The sequence below is a fragment of the Geospiza fortis genome, unplaced genomic scaffold, assembly GCF_000277835.1.
Source record: "Geospiza fortis unplaced genomic scaffold, GeoFor_1.0 scaffold366, whole genome shotgun sequence".
NCBI lineage: Eukaryota > Metazoa > Chordata > Aves > Passeriformes > Thraupidae > Geospiza > Geospiza fortis.
Genome location: NW_005054342.1, coordinates 4,488,997 through 4,495,680, shown reverse-complemented (window position 1 = coordinate 4,495,680; position 6,684 = coordinate 4,488,997).

Genomic DNA, 6,684 nt, shown 5'->3' with positions numbered 1-6,684 from the left:
TGGAGTCCTTGTAGATACCCACAGCATGTACTTGCATACTGCAGGTACAATAGAAATCGTTCAGTATCAGTTGCAGTATCTAACAAAAGTGTTGGAATGGTTGTGGAGTTACTTATTTAACAACTTCAGTATTGCATGAGTCATTTTAGCCCCCTCCTCCCCCATCAGTCTAGGCATCAAGAAAAGTCTTGAGTTTCTGCATTAAGTTCTCAGTATCACCACTTTCAGTAAAGCTCAGCGATAACAATGCTGCAGAGTTTTGGGTTTGTTATGGTAACGCAATTAAACCACTGAATTAAACCCTGAGAGCCAGCAAGCCCGACAGCATGTTCTGTTCCTTTCTTCAGCACAGAAAGCTGTCACTGAGACTCTCTGATGGTGCCTGCCATTTTTCAGAGTCACCATGCAATCCACACAGCACCGGGACTACCTGAGATGTTTTGTCTTTCCCATTTAACTTAATGTGACACCTACCACCATGGAGGATGACATGGGAGAAATAGGATTTGTCAAGCCTTGCACTAGCAGTTTTCAACACCCCTCTGGCAGTGTGTGCGTATGAATGAGGGGCCAGGTCCAGACTCTCCTCATGGCTGTGTTTCAAAGAGATGAAAGCTGGATGCAAACACATTGAGGTGTTGGGTTTCAATGATTGAGGGCCCTGTTATTTGTTGGTGAGATGTAGATCTGGCAGCCTCAGCTCTGAACAACAGGCTGCAAGCTGATGAACGTTCTAGCACTTGCAGTCTGGATATTGAGTACTGTGAAATTCTTGCTTCCAGCACTGAGATGTTCAGCTCTGCTGCTAACCTGGAGCACTTGCAGTGCCATTTCTTGTTGCTGTTAAGTGGGAATCCAGCCCTTCCCTTGAGCTTCCAAACTTGTTGCCCTGTTTCTGAAGGTCCAACTTTGCCAAACTTCAACTGTATATAGACTGAAGCTTTTTGTCATGGGCATAAGGTTTAAGTCTTTTGGAATTTCAGTCAAAGCAGTTGCATATTCTTTTTAACTTAGGATGTGGTGGTCTTTTGCCTGTGTTCAAATATTCTCAAAGATGTTTCTTTGAAATCATTTGTCACTTCAGTGTTTTGGGACAAGAACTCCAGTTTGGGTGGGGGAAATTACCTCTTTGTAGAGGATGTCCCCTGTGTTTTTATTTTTACCTCTGCTTTCTATTCTGATTTGGCCAAATATATTAATGTTTGTATAAAATGGATAGCACGTGCTCAGTAAAAGTGGTTTTGGTATGTGTGTGTATCTTTATTTTATACCAAATAAAGTCTGCATTGGTCTTATCTTCAGTGAGCATGTGCAAACCTCTTTCCTATAGAAAACTCAATGTGGTACAGAGGGAATCAAAACCATGTAATTATGGCAGGGGCTGCATCACTGGGCTGAGCAGAGAGGATTCTGCCATTCCTGGTTCCCACTGATGCCTTCTTCCCCATCCCCTCTTTTCCTGTTGTAATTCTTCCTAAGGAAGACCCCCAAAACCAACCAAAGACGCCCAAATCCAGGGTTCAGCTTTCCAGTGCTTCATAATGGAAAGGTCTGTAGGTGAGAGGGAGAAGACATTGATGACAGATGGGGTTAACATGAGGGAATGGGGAAAGGAATTCACTTTTGGTTGAGGATTTGTTGGGCAAAGGACTTGGGTGTGAGATGAATGAAGGACTGGGATTTGATGAGGAGAGGCAGGAAGCTGTGACTGCTTTAATTGGAAAAGTTGGCTAGGAGTGTGTGAGGAAAGGAAGGAACATGGAGAGAACAAGCTAGCAGAAGTAGGGAGCAAGAACTGGGAATTGCCCCAAGTGCATTATTTGGAGGAGATAGAGGAAGACAGCTCAGGGCAGGAAGAGGGGGAAGATGGAGAGCAGAGTGAGTCTGAGTCCAGATTGCAGGGGGAAACTGGTTACTCTTCAACAGCAGCTCTTGCCATGTGCTGCGCAGACAACTGGCAGTGAACCAGCCCCTGGGTGGAGAGCTGGTCCACAGGGCAGTGGTGACTTGCCCTTCCCTGTACCTTTCCTAGCCCACATAAACACCTTTCTCCTGCAAACCAGGCTCCCCTCTTTCTCTCTATATAAGGAATTTATTAACTGCTCCCCTGCTCTCCTAGCAGCATTGGGGTGGGATGCATGGGAAGAAGTACTCTCCTACAAAACTGAGGTTTTAAAGCTCAGATTTGTAAAAATAAAGTCTTTGCCCACCTTCTGCTACTGTTGGGCTCAGTCCGTGAGTAAAAGGGATGATGTGAAAGCTGTCTCCCAGCTGCCTTTGTCTGAGCTCCATTTGGGAGTGCCTTTACAGTCCCTTCTGCAATTACCACCAGCCACCAAACAGAGGAGTCTGGGGGAGGTCCTTGTCCGTGTCCTTGGTTCAAGTGACAGATGTTTGTAGACTGGATTTAAAAGTTCCAGTTCTAGCAGTGACTCATGTGCATATCACTGACATCTATTGTTTTCAGTATAAGCTTTTTAAAAATGCCAGGAAACCTCTTGTCTATGCACCCTGTTACAGAGGCGTTCAATGTCTGTGCTGCATAGTCCAGCACTGAAGGAGTCAGACTCAGTGTCTGCTGCCTCTCCTTTCGTGCTCCTTCTCAGTCAGGGATCACAAGCGGTTGTTTTTCTTCCAATGCAGCACTTGATCAGCACTCGAGTTTGGACACACCTGGGGCAGGAATGGATCGTGCAGCACGACTGGCACCATGAGCACCTGGTACCTGGTCTGTGCCAGAGGTTAGGAAGTGTGCAGGAATCTGATGGGAGACTGAAGGAGGTAAAAACGATGGACGCAATATCTCAAGGCTGAGGTATGTAAAAGCTCTCAGAGGAGCTGGACTCAGTCCCTGGTGCCACAGTGTCTGTGAGATGTTAGACAAGTAAGTTAGATTTTCTGAAGAGGCCAAGTCCAAATCAAGCAGAAGCTGAGTGACATGTTTGGTAAGCTGGATCTGGCTTTGCAGAACTGCTGTAGCAGCAGTCAGGGTTCAGGTGTGCCTGGGCAGGGGGCACTGGTGGCTCAGGGGGTGACTCTGAACCCCAGAGCGAGCTAGTCGTGAAGAGGGCAAATGTATGGTGGCATTAACATGTTCTTTGTCATAGGCACCCAAGCCCCAAGGGTGTGAAGTTATATTTTTAACAGTTACAGAGAAATGCCAGGTGAAATAACTTCTTGGAGAGGACCAAGCTGTGTGATTTATTTAGTCTCAAAGTCAAGGTTGAAAGAGGACAGCAGTATGGAAGAGAGGTAATCAAGCTCTGAACAATACTGGCATAAGAACAGATTTTTACCCATCAGCACTGAATCATTTCAGCCTGGAAGCTGGAAGAAGGTGGGGTTTTTTTTACTGTAAGAACAGCACAGCAGGAAGGGATGGAAGAGACAACTCATTTTAAAACACAACTCCTATAGTTTAGAAATAGAAAGGAACTGATATGGTAGATTACCATGTTATGACTAGATATGAAGCTGATGGTCCAGAAGCCCTGTGACCCATAGGAAATACTGTACAGAGTGCTGAAGTCTTCTGAAAAATCAGCTTTAATGTAGAAAAAGACCAGAGCCCTAGTTTAAAGATGCTTTGTCCATTTTGTTTGTGCTCTGTGAAAAGGAGGGAATGCTGACTTTCATAGAAATGTTGTTAACTCCAGACCTCAGTTTGTTCTGGAGTACTCTGCAGTAGGTTAGCGTCTCATAACATTTCCTATGAGGAAATCTGGCAATTGTGCCTCTGCCAGTATTTGAATAAAATACAGTGGAGTTGTACAATAAATCAAGAAGAGCACAAAGCCCACACCATTAACCCAGTAGCTTTTGCCCCTTTTTTCCTTGAGATGAGAGGAGCTAAAGGGAAAGGTGGGGTGTGTTTGTGTAAGCAAAGGCTGCATGGTTGTTCATTTGCCATGGGTAGAAATCCCAGCTGTGCCAGCAAGTGCAGGATGTGGGACCACCCAGCCCTAGCACTGCCCTCGCTGTGACTGAGCAGCCTTTAATGCTTTGCCATGCAGCTGTAAAATGATTAGCCCCTTGTTTATTTATGCACAGGCATGAAACTAGTTTCAGGTGGGCTCTGGATAGGATCTGAAGTGCAGCACTTGTTAAAATAATGGGAAAGGGCTGTGGGAGATCAATCCAAGTACAGCAGAGGCCTCTCTGATGGAAGATTTGAAAACTTTTCCTGGGCTTTTCACAGTCATTTCACCCTGCTTGAGCAGGGGTGACTTGACTGAATTGGTGTGGGTGTTCATCCCTCTCTTTTATTTTTCCCCCTTTTTTATAAAACCGGTTTAAGAACATTGAGTGATACTTAACTCTTTCTCAAATGGATTTAGAGATGAGAGGGTAGAACATTTGTCACCTGTTTCAAGCTGGTTTTAAAATCATTAAGGACAAAGATTTCATCTAGCATTCATTCACTCCATTATGTCTGTATGCCCACTGTGAAAAACTACTCTCAATAATCTGTTTGAATCATTCTTGATTCAGTTTAAGCCTGGTACTTCTCTTACTGGATGCAGAAAACAGCCTGATACCATTGCTCTGTGCTTTTTCTTGTGACAAGCACATAACTATAGGGTTATTTTTACACAATAACAACAACCCTCCCCCTTCCCCAAACACTCAGCTTTCAAGTTTATTCATTTCTGATTCAGATCTCCATTTTACAGTTTTTGTTTCAATAAAGCACTTTGGTTTGTTCGTCCTTGCATATTGATCAGCTTCCATACTCAAGTCCCAGTTCTGCCTTCATGCCAAATCAGATAACCAGATAAATATTTCAATGATTTATAAAACATCAATTTCTTGTATGAAAAGAGGTGATGTTGCTTACCTGAAAATTGGTTTTGTCCGGTCACAATATTTTTAATGTCTAAAATGTGAAAACTTCTAGAAACCAGGACCCAGCCTCAAGCTGCTGCAACAAATGAGGAGTTGCTTTAGCATGAATTTCATTTTGCATCCTTAAATTGTAAATTGGAAACTATATCTTCTTCTTGTAACTACTTATTAAAATATTTGCTAGTTGACTCTTCTTAGGAACTTATAATCAAAGCAGTTGCATTTAGATTGGATGATAATAGTAATAACTAGCTGATATTTCTAAAATTTTGTTCCTTGCTAGGAAGGGAGTTAAAATCTTGACAAGCAGTATAGGCTATATGTAGCTGCCTTGATAGTTCTGCCCTGGAAAATGGCCCTCCTGCTGCTTTTAGCTCTCTACCAGAGGTTAACATGTTGCTTGTAAATTGGTAATGCTACCCCTGAAGGAAGCAGCTAGTCAGCAATTTTAAGACTGCATAAACTTAGCTTATTTGTAAACTGAGTTTCAGGTTGCTTGGAGCTGTCAAAGTGTGTCTGGTCATGCCTGAGCTTACAGCTTCACATATTCCTGCCAGGAGGGATTCCAAGCAATTTTAAGACTGCATAAACTTAGCTTATTTCTAAACTGAGTTTCAGATTGCTTGGAGCTGTCAAAGTGTGTCCGGTCATGCCTGAGCTTACAGCTTCACAGATTCCTGCCAGGAGGGATTCCCGTTCTGAGACGCTGAGCTCCTGAGGGCTGACCTTGGAGCACTCCTCAGCATGCAGAGAGTAAAACTCCTCCACTGGCTACTGAGCAGGTGAGTGATGCCCCATCCTCATAGCAAAACTCCTGTCTTTCACAAGAGTTAGGCTGTGCCTTTATAACACATTACTTTAAAATTCTTTACTAGTGCATGAAAGAAAAGGTCCAGGGATAAGTGGGAGAGAAGTCTCTTGTGATCTGTTACAGAATAGCTAGAATAATTTTGAGCTAGACATTTAATTAGTAAAATTTTTCATCTTCTAACGATGCTTTGATCTGGGGAATGCACAAGTAGTCTAGGGCCCTACAGAATAATTCCTGGGACTTATTTCTGAATGCCTGCAGGGCTTCATCACTGCTCTACCCAGAAGTTCATTCCAATATTGAGGGGTTTTAAACTAGTGAAGGTAAAAAGCACCCAGGGAAGGTGATAGTTACTCCTTAATCTAAAGCAACTGGAATATTAGACGTATCTAACTGTGAGCAGTAATTGTACTGTAATATCATAAGTACAATTAATACAGAGTGAAGTTTGCATCCTTTGAAATCCTTTACATCCTGACTTGACAGTCAAGTTTTGCAATAACTGCTAAAAGGTAAAATCAGGTTGATTTTTGTAACCAAGTGCTTTCATACAAGCATAGTATAATTCTCCAAATAAAGTGTGAAATTCTACAAGACAAATTGCACACCCATCTTTGCAGATTTTTCTTGGCTACAGCCCAATATAGACCACCTTCCTTTTTAGAAGCTTTTTGGATTTTTTTTAAGTTACTGCTGCTCTGCCCCATGCAGATGTAGCATCTGTACTGAAGCGTGCAGCTATAGATAGCTTATAGTAACATGAGGGTAGTTCTGTTTACATGTGACCATAGTGTTGTGCCAGTTAATTCCTTCCTAGTGAAGGAAAATCTGTGGAAATTTGCTGGCATTCCCTTCTCCTCCCTTTCTAAATACCAATGACCAGGGTATATCACATCTTGCCCTGTTTATTTTTCCAGTAGGATTCTACCAACATGGATGTTTCTTATGCTTGAAGAGACTTTCTCCCATGATCCATTAGATGAAAGCGCACTATGCAACTGGGTCCCCTCTCTTTCACTGCCTGAAGC